The sequence below is a fragment of the Nylanderia fulva genome, unplaced genomic scaffold, assembly GCF_048542155.1.
Source record: "Nylanderia fulva isolate GAGA-0341 unplaced genomic scaffold, ASM4854215v1 Scaffold42, whole genome shotgun sequence".
NCBI classification, from domain to species: domain Eukaryota; kingdom Metazoa; phylum Arthropoda; class Insecta; order Hymenoptera; family Formicidae; genus Nylanderia; species Nylanderia fulva.
In genome coordinates this window covers 1190167-1210208 of record NW_028190499.1, presented here as the reverse complement: position 1 = coordinate 1210208, position 20042 = coordinate 1190167, and the positions used below count along the sequence as shown (strand labels likewise).

Here is a 20042-nt window from a genome sequence, read left to right as displayed (position 1 = left end):
TAAAACGCAATGAAATCTTTAATATCGAGCTGTATATATATATCAAATCTCTCTTGGAAAAGTTATTGAGTTTCGCTTTTTTTTCAATAAAAATAAAGTAAAATGATCCACGACATGGAATCACGTATCCACGTATCTTGATCTGTCCGTGTGTCAATATTGATAAATTGATTAATTTTTAAGACTATGGAATGTGAAATACGAAAGGGAACGCCGATAATTGGGAAGCGCCGCGAGCATGTTCCTTGATTAAAATTTCGTGAAATTTACGAGAATTGATTAATAGGATACTCGTCAGAGTTGTTGGCACTCTGCGGCATGATTCTGATTTCAGAAAAATATATAGTTCCATTCTATTATACAGCTGCTTGCATTTAATCTGGGATTTCTATTCGTTTTCCGTTTTTTGTTTCGAAATATTTCGCGGAAAAGAATCGTTTTTGTCAAAATTTGATTTGGAGACCATGAAGAATTTAAGGAAAGAACTGAATCAAGAAAAATGATCTGACAATAAGCAAAGAAATACGACATTTGAGTGTAGTTGGCAATATTGATGAAGAAACGGATTTTTTTACGTTTTTTAAAGATTTTCTTCGATTATTGTATTCTCGATTAAGTTGTTTCCTAAAAATTTCTTCAACTTTTATATGTTGATTACAAGTTTTCATATAATTTTAATGAGATATTATATATATTTATTTCAATAATGATTTGATGTGAAAAATATTTATTTGTTTCAAATAAATGATTTATTAGGCAGTATTGAAAAATAAATATTTATTAATTTAATAATTTTTTTAGTGTAGATATTTTTAATTGCTTAATTTCTTTCAATAGATTGTGATTTAAGTTTTTTTAAATTGATGTAAAAAAATTTATTAAATTTGAATATTTATTTTAATAATGATTTAATGTGACAAATATTTATTTGTTTTAAATAAATGATTTATTAGGCAGTAATGAAATAAATATTTATTTAATTTAACAATTTTTTTCAGTGTAGGTATCTTTAAATTGCTTAATTTCTTTCAATAGATTGTGATTAAAATTTTTTTAAATTGATGACGGTAAAGCGATTTAAAAGTTTCAATAATGATTTGATGTGAAAAATATTTGTTTCGAATAAATGATTTATTAGGCAGTATTGAAATAAATATTTGTTAATTTAATTTTTTTCAGTGTATAGGTATCTTTAAATTGCTTAATTTCTTTCAATGTGGATTGTGATTAAAATGTTTTTAAATCGATATATGACATTAAAGCGATTTAAAAGTTTGAACTATTATTTTCGTGGTAGAATAGAAGAGAGGAGAGGAGAAGAGAAGATAGGAGGATAAACTTTCAGACCCCTGTTATCTGTTTTACAATAGGGATTTGAAGTTTTCGCGAGAGGTTCGATCGCCGGAAATGAGAAAATCGGACTTCTGCACGAGGGTGATAAGGGTTGCATACACACTATGGTTTCTTACTGCGGAGTCTGTGGCTATAGATTTCGTAAGATAGATCAATGAAACTTTCTTGTCGACTAGATTCCTCTTTTTTACAATTTATGCTTGTCTATAAGTACTTTGGTAAAGTGTTAATTGATATAATTATAATATTAAAAAAATCATTACTAAATAATCATAAGAATTTTGGTATACAATTCTTATAATTATTTACTAATGATTTTTTTTAATACTGTAATTTCATATTTCATATTTAATTTAATATTGCAATTAATATTGTAATTGTAAAAATCATTACTAAATAATTATAAGAATTTCTTATAATTATTTACTAATGATTTTTTTTAATACTGTAATTTCATATTTCATATTTAATTTAATATTGCAATTAATATTGTAATTGTAAAAATCATTACTAAATAATTATAAGAATTGCATATCAATTTTTATAATTATTTAGTAATGATTTTTTTTAATATTGTAATTTAATAAAAAAAAATCATTACTAAAATAATTATAAGAATTGTATACCAATTCTTATCATTATGTAGTAATGATTTTTTTTAATATTGTAATTACATCAATTAACACTTAAAACATCCATTATTCTGTTTTATAATCGTTAGTTGCTTTTATTTCTATTTATTATTTTATTTTTTTATTTCTTTAATCTTTTGAGGATTTTTACATCGCAAAGTGAATTTGTTAAATTATTGTATTTTGTAAAGTTTCAAATTTCGACGCAAACACGGTATGAAAGGTAATCAGGAATTAATGGAATTTCGAACATCTTGGCAAATTCCTTCAGCTAAAATTTCTCTTGTGATAAACTACAGCATAATTATCTTCCTACATAAGCTCTAATATCTTTCAATAAATATTTCATATTATTGCATTTGGTTATAGCTCTTTTTTGCAAATTGTAATGATATTATCCATTTCTGACAATTATTAAAACCTGATAATGAGTTATTAACATTTCCTGAATACGCATATGCTTATGTATATAATGTATATAAATATATGTGCCAGTTGCAATAAACATAAAATATTATAACGTTATATAATACAAATACTTAAATTATAATAAAATAAATTAGAAGAAAGAGAAAAAAAACAGAAATTACTTTTACTCGATTTTTCATAAATTTTATTTTTTTTTATTTATTTTATTTATTTTATTTTATTGTGCCGTAAATTGAAGTTTTAATAAGAAATTCTGGAGAATATTGCTTTTGACATATGTAACAAATGATTTAAATTGAAAAGTATTTCTCTCTCGGTAGAAGATGGCGTGATTATGTGAATCTTTTTTATTATATTATATCTCCAATTTTTCATTTCCTGCATTTTTTAATCTTATAAGTCATAAACTATGATATTTATCACAGTTACGATATTTATCATACGAATGTAGTTTACAAGATTAACTGTGAAAATTGTAATGCATCATACATTGGACAAACAAAAAGACATTTATGCACTAGAGTGAAGGAACATGCCAGCAATATTAAATTACATGAATCTAATCATTCGGTTTTGAGCAAACACAGATGTGATTTTGGGCATAACTTTGATTGGAAATCACTGACAATTTTACATAACGAGAAACATGTAAGAAAGAGAGAGATTGCTGAAATGTTCTTCATAAAGAAGCATGACAATACAGTTAACCTACAGAAAGACACCGAGAATTTGACAAACATTTACGACAAAATAATAAAGATTGTTCAGTGACGCGTTTCAAGTTTAGTCGTTGACGAAACATCATAACGATGGGACGTGTTCCTCTTTTAATTTTTAACTTTTAACATCATAACGATGGGACGTGTTCCTCTTTTAACGTTTAACTTTCGATTTCAAATAACACCGGTGTGATGTTATGTTAACCTCGGTTTAATTGATGGTATGTTTATAAAATTTATACTTATTTTATTAATTTAACACTTAAATGAGTTTTCGTATGTTAAAAAATATTGTGTAACATTATGTTGTAGAAATTTCACTTGAAAAGGACCACAACCAAATGGTCGAAACGTCGTGAAATAATCAAATAAAATTGCTAGTTACGTCGTAGTCAAGTCGTTTAAGCTTATGATATTTATGTTACGCAAATAGACAAGATTTACTAATACAAAAATCGATATTTCACATAACATAAAAATTTGCAAGGAACACGAAAGTTCATCTAGAATATAATATCGTGCTTTAAATATTAAAAATAAGAAGTTTACAAAAAATACAGTTATTTAACTTGGCGGCTGAGAGGCTCCTATTTATCGAATTGTACATAATTGTATTGTAATGCATCGATTGTGGTTTTCATCAATATTAAGTCTAGAATCGAACTCATTGATCAGTCATACATGCATATTATGCTAACATTTTATTGATTGCTGCTTTGATACTCGTGAAACAGACATAAATTTTACAATTATTTTATTTTTTATTTAGACATCATTAATAATTCAATCAGGATTATGGTTAATAATTCGTATCGGATTATTCGATTAATTCTACCCATTGAAACAATTTGCTGTTATTTCTGTTATTAGCACAATGACATCATATATTTCGGAGCAAATTTGGAATACTTTTGTGGTTAAATTAAATTATTAATGAATTTTAATCACGATGTTATAGTATAGATATTCGAAAATTATTTATCTTTATTATTGCTCAAATGGAAATGTGATAATTATGGATATATTTTTTAATAAAATTTTAGGTTGTTTTAAATAGATACACAAATAAAGATCTACTCTGAAAAATTTTTATATAAAAAGGAATTTAAAATTTGTGTGTATCGCAAAATTTGTATTGCAATTGTCAAACTCTGGCGTGTTTCTCGTCGAAACGAGATGACGAGGCCTCGAGCCTCGAAATTCCACGCCAATTAATGGGACACATTGTACTGATCAATTTCTCACTCGTTGCTCGCTTCACTCGCCCTCAATTGTTCCTCTTTTTTTGCACGCTGCGGGTAACTCGTCAATTCATTCAATCCTTTCGATTTTTCTTTGTCCATCTCTCATCTTCTTTTTTCGTTGATGTATAAAACTTTTCTTATAAAAGAGTATAGAGAGTATTGAAAGAGATTTGATAGAACGTGTGGTCTGTTGCGTTATTAAATAAATTTTTTTTATATTAAGGAGATGTTGCCGTAGTTCTGTTTTACCGACTTTAAGTTAGGTTAGGTTCACTTTTTATTGAATATGAAGTACAATGAAAGTACTGATAATAATGAATGCGATAATAATAAAATGAATAAGGAAGCGATGTTATTCTTTCATGTCATCTATATTGAGAGCGCCATATTTTGTGCACAAATAAACTGCAGAACTTTTGTATTAAATAAGTATTGTTATGAGTTGATGCAAGAGGCCGATAAAAAATTGTAATTTTTTAACTTTTATGGTTTTTTAATACGAAATTACAGCGCTCCCCGTTTATTATTATCAATACTTTAATGTGAAGAAGGATTTTTCAATCTGTACAGCCAATAAAAAGAAAAGCCCTTGAACTCAAAGTCGGTAAAACAGACATGGTCAGCATCCCTTTAATAAATATTTTAGCAATTGCAAGTTTGTCTTTACATTAAATTGCATTGACAGTTCGATAATATTGATATCGTTTTTATTTTTTTAATCATAAAATTACCATACTCAATGTATACATTATGCATTCAAATTTACACTCAATATATCGCTTCATAAAATTTTACTCGAGGAAGCTTAATTTAATTTTCCTATACTTTTGAGAAAATCTGAGAGAGTATAAGTAACATTTTGCATTTCCTTCGTCTGCCTTCTTCTCTTCTCATTTGCGACAGCATTTTCTCTTCGTTTCTGCCTGCATTCCCTCTTTCTCTCTGTTCCATCAATGTATCTATTGTTCGCCGCTCGGGCAGTCCATTAAAGCCCTAGACGGCAATTTACAATTAAATGTTTCTCTAAATAGATGTAAAGAGGCCGGACTTCCTTTCTTTACTTTCGCATTCGAACGTTTTTCGACGTGCAACTTTCCGAGCTTATTTCAGATTGAAACAAAAGCGTGTAAATTTCTGTTACTCTGAGTCATTCACAAAAAGACTTCATTCACAAAATACAATCAATTTTATATAATGTCTCGTATATAATGAGTTTCATTAAAATTTTGTTTATAATCATTTAAGCGGATGTAATTGGATTTCGTATAATCAATGCTCAACTTGTAATTTTAAATAAATTATTATCATCAATATAAACGTGCTTTATTTGGATAATAAAATTAAATGAAATTCAAGCACAATTATGTCATTATAATTATTGATACTTCTTAATGACAAAAATTCTTTTAAGAAATGGCCATTAATATTCATACAAGCCGAAAAACGCGAATAGCATTAACTGAATGTTTGCTCAGAACATTACATCCTCTGCACTGAAAAAAATTATTAAATTAACAAATATTTTCAATACTATGCCTTATAAATCATTTATTTGAATCAAATAAATATTTATCTGAAATTCTTATTATTCAAATAAATGATTTATTAGGCAGTATTGAAATAAAAATATTTAAGTATTCGGATGCAATAAATTTTTCTTTTCAGTGTGCAAACGCGTGTATCTTATTATATGTATAGTAGATTGGATGCCTCTTTCGGGGATCGAGCGATTTTCGATCATATCGTGACGTAGATTTGCAAAGTTCTCTCATCTCTCCCGTATATTTCATATGCATCTCTGTCGTATGACAGCGTGGAATTTCATTTGACGGGAGGGACGTTGCGCACGTCAAAGAGATACCGTCGTTGTTTCTATCTGCTTGGAAAGTGCCGCATGCCACGTGTCTGTGCGCGCTTTGGATGCGTCGTGAAATTTTTCGGGAAACATATATCCGCAAGTAAAGCTTTGAACGCTCGTGGTTGCCCTGATGGAGCGATATTGCATACGCAGATTTTTGGATCCCCGTGAAAAATTCGCGTCAAAAAGCTCAATTTGAACCATCAACTTCCAAAATATCGGCAGCCGAATGAGATTTATTAACCGCGCGTTTACCGCCTTTTTGTATGAAATTATATCTATATAAAATATTAAATATAAAATTTGATCTACATATATATGTATGTAATTTTATATTTAAATTTTATATTTAATTTTATATAAAACACAAGGAAATAAATATTCATTTTTCTAATTTACTTTTTAGATTTTTTCAGCTTAGATTGTGTTTAAACGCACAGTTGAAAAATTTCTATTTAATTTAACAGATATCACGGTCCACAAAAATGTTTGTATTAATTTAACATAATATGAATATGTTAAATGGAGACGTAAATATTGTGTTAATATCTTAACACAAAATAAATGCAAAACTTCAAATAATTTAAAATAAATTTTCTGTAAAATTAATATACTTTTAATGTAAAAATTAACAAAAAATATGTTAATTTTAGATTTTATCATCCCCACTTATAAAATAGAAAATTAATATTTTTTTTCTGTGAATTTTAACAAATAAATCTTGTCACTAATAAAGCAGAACATATTTATTGTGTAAAATTAAAAATGGATGCACATTATGTGTTATTTTTACATTTTTTCAGTTTTTTTAATAATTTAATATTTAAGTTCAATTAACAAAACAATAATATGTGAAATTAACACATAAATGTATTAAATATTTAACACAAAAATTTTAACGAAAAGTCAAATTTTTCTACTGTGCGATTTCGAAGAAAATATATTTGAAAAATCAGATTTACATTTATAATTAAAATAAATATAATATATACTCGAATTTTTGAAATGGAAAGGAGAGATTTAAATGTATTTCAAACACTTTTATTAGGAAAAGTACAGAATTACGTTCACTTCTACAGCGAAGGGTGATATTATCTCGAAGCGTTACACGTTTATTATCCCTATATAACTTTAACGGCGCTTCCGAATGTGTGGGCGTGACGACTCACACGATTTTTCGTTGTCAGATCGAGTGAAATTTTAATGGTGCGTGTGATTGCAGAGACAAACATGTATATCACTCCGTAAATTACGTAACGGCGAGGCTTTTTCGATTACGAAGCGCGCGTGCAAGTTTTTAATAGCTCGCGCGAGATGGAATTTATTATTCTGTTTCGATGCTCGTGTTTTGCTACGCAAAGTATTCCACTATATTTCAGATATCGCTCGTGGCGATTTATTCAGCGATTTATTTCAACAATTCGTGCGCAGGCTGGCTCGTTCAACAGCACGAAATGTCAGCCGATATCTCTGTAACAGCTGTAAAAATATCAACGAATACGATATATTCGTAGCTATTCAATTATTTGTGTTCGCGTACGCGTGCTTTAGTACAAATTATTTAATTTAGAATTAATTTGAACGTATTGACGTTTCGTTTCATTCTCGATAAACTACATCGACGTACTGAATAATATCGAGTTTTATGAAGTTAGAAGAACGAAGCAAATAGCATGATGCATTTTTTTATCGAAAATTTCTATACAACTTTTATAATATCAATAGTTAATTAATAAAATTTTAGGTATTTTTCCAATATGCTCTTTTTCCACTAAATTTATATATATATATTAAAATCTATGCACACATTTCATATACAATATTTATATTACCATTACTTCATAAAATAATTTTCCGTATAAGATACATTTTTAATTAAAAACAATTTTTATTTTTATTTATTCTTATTTATATAGAATTTCTATAATCAAAACTATTTACAGACTTTATTGATTATCTAATACTTGTATATCATTACCTCATAAAATTATTTCCATATGTATTTAACATTTTTTTTAATTAAAAAATTTTTATTTATTTTTATTTTTTATCCCAATATATGCATTTTTATAAATTACTCTTTACAGACTTTATTGATTAATTAATACTTGCATATCAAATGTAGACTCGAATGTTAATGAAATATCTATTTGTGACATATTGCTTTTTGCTCATACGACTAACGAGCTAGAAATTTCGATAGATTTTATCAATGCAATTGCACCAAAATAAATAAAAAATAAAAAACAAAACAAAAATTAAAAATAATAAAAGAACAAAAAAATTATAAGTATAAAAAATAAGCTTGTAAAAGTTGGAAATAATCACACATAAATAAAGTCTGTTGTTTATTATATAATTTTTCTTATTTAAATTTATTGTTATCATACATATTTAGCGCTATATAATTTACAAAAATTTCAGATTTTTGAATTCAAAAAATTTTTTTAATTATAATTATTATTATTAATTCTACAATTTACAAGAGCAGTCGGGAGACGCCGCGCGTCTAAAAACTGTAACGTCCGTTGAGTATCGATATTTGTGTTTGTGTCTATTTATTACATAAAACGTGCGCGTGCGTATATGTCTCAAATTTAGCGCGGCGTCTCCCGACTGCTCTTGTAAATTGTAGAATTAATAATAATAATTATAATTTAAAAAATTTTTTGAATTCAAAAATCTGAAATTTTTGTAAATTATATAGCGCTAAATATGTATGATAACAATAAATTTAAATAAGAAAAATTATATAATAAACAACAGACTTTATTTATGTGTGATTATTTCCAACTTTTACAAGCTTATTTTTTATACTTATAATTTTTTTGTTCTTTTATTATTTTTAATTTTTGTTTTGTTTTTTATTTTTTATTTATTTCTAATTGTTTTTTATTTTTTATTTTTTATTTTCTAATTTTTTTATTATTTTTTTTTATTTATTTTCTAATTTAAACATTATTTTTTAATTTAAACATTAAAACTTAGTTGGCAGCAGTCGGGAGTTTTTTTTTGTAAAAAATTGTATTATTATTTTCTAATTTTTTTATTTTCTAATTTATTTTTTATTTTCTAATTTTTTTTTTTCTAATTTATTTTTATTATTTATTTTCTAATTGTTTTTTATTTTTTATTTTTTTTTAATTGTTTTTTATTTTTTATTTTTTATTTTCTAATTTTTTTATTATTTTTTTTTTTATTTATTTTCTAATTTATTGCTGTTCTTATGCTGTTTCTTCATTCTTTTGTCTCTCTGCTTCTTCATCCTACACATGTAAAAGTTTTTATTATGTAATATATATATTACAATGTATATAATATAATAATAATAATAATAAAGACACATATACACTCACCATGTGACTGCAATGTTCTATATTCTTTCCAAATATTTTTCTGCTACAATTTTTTTAATTAATATAATATAATATAAATAGAGAGATAAATAAAAAAAAATAGCTAGATAGATAGATTGATAGATAGAGAGAGACAGATGACAAAGACAGATGACAACAATATCTTATATCAAATACGTAAACTTGTACGCAGTTATAATTATGGCTTTGACAAATATATTAACTTTCTTATGGCTATATAAGTTTATACATTATGTAATCACAAGTAAGTTTATATATTTGTATAGCCTTAATTATTATTACATATGTGAATAATCTTTTGTAGTAGATAATTGGCTATGTAAGTTAATATATTTGTCTGCATTGCCATAATTATTGGTGCGCTAATATCTTTGTATAACTATAAATATATTTGTATACATATTTTTAATTAATTATATAATTATTATATAATATACAAATAAGAGAAAAAATAACTATATACATTTATACAATTATATATGTGGATATTTATAGCAATGTGGCTACGTAGCAAATTTAATAGCAAATAAGTGGCTACGCAGACAAATATAAATTCATATAGCCATGTTATGACTACAACAGATTAATTATATTATTAATTATATTATATATTTTTATTAATTATTAATAACAAGATTTACTTGTTTTCTATTATTAATAATGTTTTCTTCTTCAGATATCTTCAAGCGAGTATCTTCTTCCTACATATAAATAAAGAAACAATAAATAAATAATAATAACAATATTCTAAATAAAGAAAAAAACAATAAATATAAAAGAAGAAACTTACTCCTTTATTTATATCTTCTTGAGATATATCCATAATAATACACTTCACTTAATATTGTTGTTGACAATAACACGCAACAGGTGACAGCTAACCTTTCCTATCAGTCCCGTCATTATTACTTCGAGATGTATATACCAATGTCACCAACATTCCCTATCCGGATACTACAACGAATCTCATTGGTGAATCATTTTTCCTCTTAGGTTCACACAGCAGCCAATGAGAGACCGTATTGACGAAATAATACTCATTTTTCACTTTTTATTAATAGAATAAATAACGATAATAATACGCTTTAAACCTTCCTTGATTAATAAGAAACTTATGTTCCAAAGTTGATATAAAACTATGCAGTAGTTATCGAGAATTAAGGTCACGACCGATCCGGGCTCGATGAAACGCATACTTCCTCTCTTTTCGCCAACCTACGGTTGGCAGCAGTCGGGAGAAAAATTGATCAGCCGCGAATTATTTGCGGTACAAGTGGACGTAATTTGAAATATATTTTGTCTGCAATGTAATTTTTAACGTGTGCTTGTGCCGTCCTTTTTCCGACGAGAAAGAGCTACACCGAATATTTCCACTCGTGTAGATAAATTTGTTTTTGATGTATGTATATAATATGCGTGTGCAAAAAGTGAACAAAAAAACATAGTATACCTACTCAATGCTCTCGTTCTATATAAAATGAGCCCTTTTCATAACTTGAAAGTGCGTAAGCCGTATAAAATAATTCGACGATTCGTGGCGCGAAATTTTTGCACCGCGAGAGAGATAGGAATGTTTGGAATGCGTGAAATGTTTTGCAATTTTCATGATCCTGGGGAGAGCAGAGAAATGGTTCTCTCTCTCTCCGAAATATAAAATAGAGGAAAGAAAAATAAGGCGGGAATCCGTGTTACGACACTGACGTAACACGCCGCTCAGCTGTCAACTGTCAACGCGCATCGACACGTGCGAAATATTCACGCAATATAGTCTAAACGATGCTCTCTCTCCCTCTCTTTCTTTTCTCCACGAAATTTCGCGAGTACCGTCTATCTATCCGGGCGGTTTTAACGGTTCGCAAACGCACGTACACACACGCGAATGCGGTGGTGCGTGTCACCTATGCGTGTCACGCACGTCAAGCACACTTCCGGCACTTTGTGTCCGCAGTTGCACCTACGTATCTCCGTCTGCGAGCGTCATCCGGTGCGCGCTTACGGTTTAACCGTAAGGCGTGCGCGACGTACTTTTGTCTACTGGAAAAAATAATAAATGTCATTCCGGCAAATCATTAGTGCTCGCTAGCGAAATAGTTAGGAGGCATTCCTTCTTTTTCTTTTTCCTCGTTTATAATCACAGGGATTTGCGAGCCATATTACCGTCACGAGAGTTTTATTTCACGGAGACATTTCGGTCAATTCGCTTTGAAACGAGTCGACGTTTAGATAATTTTTTTCAAGAATTTGCTGAATTTTTGCTTGTTGATGATCATTTTTTTCGGGATAAAAGTTTGGGATAATCAAAAAGTTCCAGGCTGTTTAGCGGACAGGGAAATCTGGAAAATTGGACATTGTCAGGGAATTTTATAAATCTGGAATTGTCAGGAAAAAGTCAGGAAATTTTACTATTTATCTGGATTTTTTTACATTATTCTACATTTGTCTCAATAATTTGAAATTTTTTATTACATAAATATAAACTTTTCCTTGATTCCCACACAGAGAAAATTTTCTCTTAGAATTTACCCCGAAAATCATATGGTAAGCGTGGGACAATATCGTATTGGAAGAATTTTATAAGAGTTTTTCTGATTAATATTTATCACAATAAAAATATTAATATCTACCACTAATAAGATATAAAATATGTTCGATTAATTTTACTATGTACCTATTAATATTTTTTATTATGATAAATATTAATCAAAGAAACTATTATAAAATTCTTCCAATACCATATTATCCCACGATTACCATGATTTTCAAGGTAAGGTTTAAGAGAAAATTCTCTCCGTGCAGCACGCTAATTTTCTGTGTTGTTAAAAATTGATTCGTCTACAGCATGTTCGTTCATTTATATTTTTATCGCATTCATGAAAAAAATTGATATAATATAAATAAAAAAGGTGATTATTTAAATAGTTTATAGTGACATGTTTGTTTCGATTATTGTAAAAAATATCATGATTTAACATTTAATTGATTTATCATATAGATATATGCAAATTATATATTTGGAAAAAATAATACTAAAAAGTCTAAATAAGTCTAAATAATACTAAAAGAGAAAAAATTAATTTCTGGTCTTGGAAAATCTGAAAAAGTCTGGGAACTTTTTTCATTGAGTCTGCTGGACACCCTGAATTCTGAATAGAATGTGTAATGGATTCGATAGAAAGTTATAAATATATTTAGAGAATATTAAATTATATTTGTGTATATTTTACAATATTTATGTTATTAAACACGCAGAAATTAAAAAAATATTTAAAATTTTTTCATTACTTTTACTTTCTCAAATTTCTATATTATATAAAATTATTTTGTACATTTTCATCCGGGTATATAATTATTTCTGGTGATCGCTGGAAATATATTGACCTTCGATATTACTTTCTACGCGCACATGAATAATTTCGTCTCGGTTGAGCGCCTCCACCTGCAGCTAGAAATCCGTGTTAATGAGTTCCTGACACATGCATGGCAAAAATCTTAAATCATATTTGAAATTGTCATTTAAGATGAAAAATAACGCGTTGAAATATAAAAGAAAGTATTTATGCGTCAACTTAAACAGCGATACATTCTAACTATTTTTTTTCATTATTTTAATATAAAAATTCTCTTGATTTTTTTATAGGTATTATAGCAATTATACAGTCTATAAAAATTATATATATATATATATTTTTTTAGATAAAACTAATATTTATAAAGATACATATTTATGAAAAATTATATAGGTATATATTTTGTGGGGTTTATACTGTTAAATGTTACTTTATAGAATATTGAGTATATCTTTTTTAGATAAACTAATATTTATATAATTTTGACTGAAAATTTATACTCAAAAATACGCTGATCTTGATAAAAGACCACACGTAGGAAAAAGTAAGCGGTGAGAAAAACTTTCCGGATACCGTTTGATCCTCCCTGTTAATAAGAGATTGCTGTTCTGTGGCGGTTCAGCCCTGACCTGAACACAGGCAGCCACCGGTGTTATTCCAGCGCGTTTGCTACTCATTACAGGCAAAAAAAGCATGTGAGTGCTTTGAAGGTTCAAATTAAAAAACATGATTATTATCCGGTAATGTACCATAACTATATACGCATTTATTGCGCTTCTGGCTGCCAGTCTCTCGTAAAGATCAGAAGATATGTCCGCGCTGATAATGTCGAACCGTGAAAATGGTGTATAAATACAATATAGCTCGTCCAAACGTACAGTTAGGCATAATTATGAATAAAATTGAGATATTTTGTTATGACACGTTGATAATAATCTGAGCAAGTCTTTAATATTTTTGTGTACGCAATATATATTATTTTAGAAATTAAGGGAATGCTGACCATGTCTGTTTTATCGACTTTGAACTCAAGGGCTTTTCTTTTTATTGGCTACACAGATTGAAAAATTCGTCTCCACAATTAAAGTACTGATAATAATAAACGGGAAGCGCTGTAATTTTGTATTAAAAAATTACAGCTTTTTTATCAGCCTCTTGCATCAGCTCATAACAATAGTTATTTAATACAAAAGTTCTGTAGTTTATTTGTGCACAAAATATGGTACTCCCAATAGAGATGACATGAAAGAATAATACAGAAGTAATAAAAATGAGATTAAAAGCCTGTATCATAAGATTGAACAAGAGAAAGTGAATCTAACCTAACTTTTAAAGTCGGTAAAACAGAACTACGGCAGTATCCCCTTAAAAAGAAACGATAATAAATTAATTTTTTGGATCGTGAGGTTTATAAGTTTGGTCATCAGCGAAATAATGATTAAAAAGAAAGAAAAGAGCATTTATAGACATAAAAAACACTTTTCCATTTTAGATAGACCAAAACGCAGATAAAAGTGATTATTCTAAGCACGTCAACGCAACGGTGCGACATACATGTACAATATATTTCCTCGTGAAAACGGTACTGTTTATTGTAACTGCACGGGTCATGTTGACGTCGAGTCGCGTTCAGAAGCCCGCAATAACCGGGGATGCACGGACAAACATCCCCTAGGGATCTCGCGGTCGGTTGTAACATCCTGCCACCGCCGACTTCTCTCGTTTATCGCTCGTCAGGACCGAAAACGATGAGCGAGAGCGAGTTGGCCACGCAAGTACGATTCTGGGTTGCTATCGCGTTACGGGACACGTTTCCTCTTATATACGAGGCGGCTGGAAGGAGGAATAAACGAAAATGACAGTCGTCGCATGCTGGGATCTTTACGTTACGAATGAAAGCGTGGGTGTCGCGCCGCACAGATAATTATTTCCATGGTAACGCACGTCATACGGGAACGTGACTATGTGTAGCGGCGCAGATTAGGGTGCGATAGAAACATCGGGGATATGAATAAAAGGGTTGCGGCGCCCGATACGGCACGTGTCCATTTGTCACGGTTAACATTTGTCCGTCCATTAGGGTCGAGAGCGTCGTTGTAGGTTTATTCGGAGGAATTCGGCCAGATAAATCACCTCTCTTATCGCCAAGGGAGATAACACTCTCCCTTCGCGAAAAATTAAACGTGTTATGAAATCGCGCGATCCATCCCTGCGCGACTTAACACGGTGATTGTCAGTGATGGATTGGACTTGGCTCGGGCTTTTTTTCCTTTCTCCTTCGCGATATCTTTTCCCCGTTCAACGATCAGTTCCAGGTAATAAATTGTATAGGGTGTACTTATTTCGCAGCTACGTTTGCGCGTGTTTTTTGTGCTCGCACGGCGAGATAAATTGAGAAAGACCGCTTTGAAAAAAAAAAAAAAAAAATATATATATATATATATATATATATATATTCCGGTAAATTTCGTGCGAATTTTTTTTTCTTTTTTTAAATAACGCGTATGTACATCAGCGGGTTATCACATCGCGTTCATCGCACTCACGTAAACGAAAAGTGCAGGCCACGCGTGCATCACGCCACGCTGGCTTCTGAATGCAAATTTATACATCGACTTATTTATTATACAGTCGTTTTTATCTCGTTCGTGAAATACCTAAAGTTGTTTTTAACGATCCAATCGTTAATAAAAATGATCGTGTAGATATACACTTTATACAGAATGTCGATATCGGGAGCACATCTTTTAGATTTATAGTATGTTATACATACGTACGACATATAAAAAATAAAGTTTGACGTTGACTCACGAATATATCAACTTTTATTCAAATTACGATGCGAGTTTCTTCTTGAGAAATTAAGCTTACACTTTTTAGAATTATGCGGTATTTTACGCCACTCAATATATTGGAGAAAATAATAAATTAAACTTTTCAAAAATAAAAATATTTCTTATTCCATCGAAAATCGATGACTTCAAACTTTAATTATTATAATAAATAGGTAACTTTTAAAGAGTAATTTATTATTTCCTCTAAAAATATTACTTATTTATTACAATAGTTAAAAGCAGTGTTGTGCTTACAATTAGATGATTTTAAAATTAGTTAGATAAAGATGAGATAAAAATTTGTAAATTTATCTTAGATAAGACGAAGATAATTTTTTTAATAAGTATATCTAGATAAAAGATAAAATTATATGGCGATTCATCTAGATAACTTTCAGATAATATTATTTTTAAAAGTAGAGTCTTACTGTAAACCAAATTATCTGAATATTATTTTTAACACTTTTTTATCTAAGATGCAGATATAGATAATACATATTTTTATTATCTATATAAAGATAAGATGACGCGAAAATTTTATCTAGATGATCATCTACATATATAATTTTATTTAGATAACAGCAAACACTGGTTAAAAGTAATCGATTTTCGATGAAATAAAAATATTTTTTAATATTAAATGATAATATGAAATCACATGGTTTGAATGAAATGAATGAATGAAGTACGGGAGAAATAAAGTCATTGATCTCTGATTTAGTGGCAACCTCTGGAAAGTTAACGTGCATTTTCGAGCGCAATCGAGCGGCATAGCATTCGCATGATATAAAGTGAAGGTGTCTTGCTCTTTATTTGCGAAGACAGCAGGAATGTGTATTTACCCAATTCACGCGAGCGCACGTGTTCGACGACTTTTTCGCTTTCATGCCAGCACGAATAATTTTCCCCTTTCTCGACAAGCCTAATTGCCCGGTTTCCTTTGGACGGTCCTAAGTGACAGCAATATCGATGCAAACATCGGGATAACGCTGACCACATATCTTTCACAACGACGTTGCAAACAGTGTTGCATTGACACAAAAAGTGAAGAACCGTTTCGTATATAAACGACAAATAAATGACTTTATTATTATATATATATATTAATATCACTGAAAACAAATTTATTGAATTCAAATAAGTATTTATTTTAATACTGCCAAATAAATTATTTATTTGAAACTAACAATATTGATTTGATATAAAAAATATTGATTTGAAATAAAAAAATTTTTCAAAACAAATAAAATATTTATTTTTTTTAAATAAATCATTTATTTAGGAGTATTTAAATAAATATTTATTAATTTGTTCATTTTTTTCAGTATATTATCTATTATTAGATTTTATTAATATCTCTTTAATAGACATATATATTATTTTTATTAAAAAATATATTTATTTATACTTACTCTAATGGCATATTAATTGAAGAAATGCATGACATTATATAATTAGAAAGTAATTTTAGAATTAGTTATGTAAAGAGTCCTTTAAAATGAAATTTATTGCAATCAAACAAGCGTTAGTAGATGATGTCTCGAAATTTATACATCCTGTAGTGTAATTTTGTGTCATTGACCCATCATTACCGCGAAAGAAGCGGGTTTTCTTTCGTCATTTAAGCTTGAAATATTCTCTTCGAGCGGAAGTTCAGATAATGTCTTGAATTCACATTCTCGAGAGGCAAACATACATTACCGAGCTCAAGACTGCGTTTTCTGTCTCAAAAAATATTATTTCTGTCTCACATTAAATAAAGAAAGATAATTTATAATTATCGATATTATATTTCGAAAGAATATTTAAAAAATTTTATTTTGGGAAAGAAAAAGGGAAATAATAAAACTTTTTATTTTATCAGAAATTTTAAAATATACATACGTCAAAATTCTAAAAAGTTGATATAAATATTGAAGTTAATATATAATATGGAATAATTGTGGATACACATGTGTGTATTATAAGAATATGGAAGAAATTATGGAAAGGAAGAGTTCGTTCCATTTTATCATTCTGGAAATCTTCTAAGAAAAAAACCATAAATCTTCTAAATTCGCATTCGTGACTCGCTCGCGTACACCTTCGTGCATAATTTACGTTTCTCGCGCATGACTGGGGAATACGGTACATTACGTACGGGGCTGGTAACTGCGCAAGTGGACTGCAATTGCGGTTGCTGTACTTGCACTTTGGGAATCCAGCGGGGTCATTTGATCGCCAGGTTTAGTTCTCTCTTCCCTCGAAGTAGCGTGTCCGCGAAATTTCCGACATCCCACCCGTCTGTCTCTTTACCGCGAACGAATTTCACAGATGCATCAGTGAAACCAGTTTTAGAGACGCCGGGAGAAGCGCTTATCACTCGCCTCGCTTTAATCTTACTTGCATTTCGTGCTGATGTGCGATCGCATCATTTCCAGGGTGTCTAGCGGTCTAGGGAAATCTGAAAAATTGGGCCAGGGAATTTTATATAAAATCTGGAATTATCAGGGAAAAGTCAGGACATTTTTTACTATTTATCTGGATTTTTTCACATTATTCTACATTTGTCTCAATAATTTGAAATTTTTTATTAAATAAATGTAACCTTTTCCTTGACTCCCAGCACGCTAATTTTCTGTGTTGTTAAAAATCGATTCATCTACAGCGTGTTTGTTAATTTATATTTTCATCGTCGTGTTATTTTATTTCAATGTGTTTAATAGAGACAAAACTAAAAAATTGGATATAATATAAATAAAAAAGGTGATTATTTAAATAGTTTAGAGTGACACGTTTGTTTCGATTATCGTACATAATGCAGACCGAACCTTTTCATTGTTGACAAAAATATCTCAAGGATTTCATGATTTAACATTTAATTGATTTATCATATAGATATATGCAAATTATATATTTGTAACAATATATAATTTGACTATAATTATATATTGACTATAATATGACTATTCTATATTGACTATAATATGACTATTCTATATTGACTATAATATGACTATTCTATATTGACTATAATATGACTATTATATATTGACTATATATGACTATTCTATATTGACTATAATATGACTATTACATATTGACTACCTATAATATGACTATTATATATTGACTATAATAATACTAAAAAATCAAGGAAAAAATTAATTTCTGGTCTTGGAAAACCTGAAAAAGTCAGGAAATTTTTTTCATTGAGTCTGCAGGCCACCCTGATTTCTATAGAAATGTCACTCTTATCTCCGATACTATCGATTACGTAATAGCAATGTTATGTGATTTTTTTGCAATTTTTAGCATTTTTATTTAGCGTCTTTTTTCTATTCTTGCATGTAGTGCAAATTTTAGTAATGCAATTATTGCATAATATAGATATAGATGATAGTTTTTGAACACGGAGAGAATCTTTTCTTAGAATTTACTCTGAAAATTATGGTAATTGTAGGGATATTGGAAGAATATTATAAGAGTTTCTCTGATTAATATTTAGCACATTAAAAAATATTAATAATGTACATAGTAAAATTAATCGAACATATTTTTATATCTTATTGCGATAGATATATTAATATTTTTATCGCGGTAAATATTAATCGGAGAGACTCTTATAAAATTCTTCCAATACTATTGTCTCACGATTACCATGATTTTCAGGGAAAAGTCTAAGAGAAATTTTTTCTGTGAGGCTAAATTCTAAGAGAATTTTTTTCTGTGAACGTATTTGTTATTGTTAATTTTTGTAAACATTGAGACTTCTCAATACTGACAATACGTATAAATTGGAAATATTCGGACAATTCATTATTTAATATTTTAAAAAATTGACATTAATTACAAAATTTATAATAAATAGTTTATCGATTACCAAAAAATGGACCCCTGGTTTCTTATTTTGAATTGTTTTATTCTCGATTATAAATCAGGATTATCTTTAGATTCTGCTACACTGAGACGGTAAGTATTATTATTCCATTCGGCAAATCGATATTTGTATTCTATCTACTATATGTATATATAGCTACTGTATAAACTTAATAAGCAGACATGATGTTATCTTACACATGAGTCTCTCTCTATTATGTGGCGCACAGTTCAGACTGTATTACACTCCATTCAATAAATTCATAACCGGCTTGTTGTATTCGGGGACACGAACTCGTTATCCGTACAAAGCGAGGCCTCTCCTCCCGTCTATGCACGATGACCTCTACGCGACCTCTGATACGACCACGCAACCCCCCGGATTTTCGAG

General features: G+C 28.9%; 1 protein-coding gene and 2 long non-coding RNA genes across 5 annotated transcripts in view; 2 read left to right on the top strand and 1 right to left on the bottom strand.

Annotated features, from left to right (window-relative positions):
• raskol (Ras GTPase-activating protein raskol) overlaps positions 1–20042 on the top strand; it is a 449557-nt gene that overhangs the window by 46785 nt on the left and 382730 nt on the right. The window lies entirely within an intron of this gene.
• Positions 3207–3507, top strand: LOC146721754 (uncharacterized). Its single transcript, XR_014925528.1, has 2 exons — positions 3207–3354; positions 3446–3507. It is a non-coding gene; the product is annotated as an uncharacterized LOC146721754 (long non-coding RNA).
• On the bottom strand, positions 9419–10850 carry LOC146721753 (uncharacterized). Of its 3 annotated transcripts, XR_014925516.1 has the most exons (4): positions 10403–10850; positions 10254–10313; positions 9586–9634; positions 9419–9501 (listed from the first exon to the last, which is right to left on the bottom strand). It is a non-coding gene; the product is annotated as an uncharacterized LOC146721753 (long non-coding RNA). The 3 variants fall into 3 exon arrangements; XR_014925515.1 differs by having other exon boundaries at positions 9586–10313; XR_014925517.1 differs by having other exon boundaries at positions 9592–10313.